The sequence below is a fragment of the Trichechus manatus genome, unplaced genomic scaffold (assembly GCF_000243295.1).
Source record: "Trichechus manatus latirostris isolate Lorelei unplaced genomic scaffold, TriManLat1.0 scaffold00046, whole genome shotgun sequence".
Taxonomy (NCBI): Eukaryota; Metazoa; Chordata; class Mammalia; order Sirenia; family Trichechidae; genus Trichechus; species Trichechus manatus.
In genome coordinates, this window is record NW_004443982.1 from 4,713,727 (window position 1) to 4,714,734 (window position 1,008).

Here is a 1,008-nt window from a genome sequence, read left to right on the forward strand (position 1 = left end):
TTGCTGAGCCTGATGCAGGAGCCTCCTCCTTGGCTCCCTGTTTCTGCTCTTATACTCTGCAGTGTGTTCTCCCCAAAGCAGCCTGTAGGTGATCTTTTTATTTTGTTTTCTTTCTTATTAAAAAAAGTTTTATATATACGCACATCTAATTTTATTTAAGTAGTAATAAACACTTACATAGGACTTGCTAGGTGCTGGGCATTGTTCTAAACCCTTTACAATTATCAATCATTTAATTGTCAGCACAACCCCATGAGGGAGTCATTATTATTATGCCCCTTTTAGAAATGAGGAAAGTTAGCACAGAGAAGTTAAGTGCCATACCCTAGGTCACACAGCTGGTAGGTGGCAGAGCCAAGGTTTGAACACTGGCTGTCTCTATTATGTTTTTGTTTTGATTTGTTTTCTTCTCTGCTATATTCCAACGGGTTTGGGTCTTTTTGGAGGGGGTTTATATTCCAGTGTGTAGAACAGCACCTGGCATACAAGAGTGCTTTAAGGAAATCCCTGTGGAGCTCATATTCTAGTGGGGGGAGACAGGAAACAAACAAAAAGTCAAATACACAGTACGAATATTTTTAATGTTAATATATAATACTAGATTGCTTCAGTCTGGTCTTTTAAAAATTTGATCCCTCTCATGGCTTCCCATTACGTCCAGAATGAAATATGAGCTCCATCCCTGGCCGAAGAGCCTTACAGTACCTGGTCCCCGCCCCGCCTGCACTCCTAACACACTAGCATTGTTTCTGTTCTTCCGATGTGCCAAAGTAGGTCCTACTTCAGGGCCTTTGCAACAGCTGCGCCCTCCACCAGAAGGCTCTTTGCCCCAGATCTTTTGTGGTCGGTTATTTTTGGCCAGACTGTCACCTCAAACGAAGAAGGCAGTTCCTTACCATTCGGAAAAAGCAACCTGTTAGCCACTACTTAACAAGTCTCCTCCCCCCACCCCCTCCCCACCCCCGTTGTGTGTGTGTTCCATATCGCTGTTTATTTATTCTTCAGCTT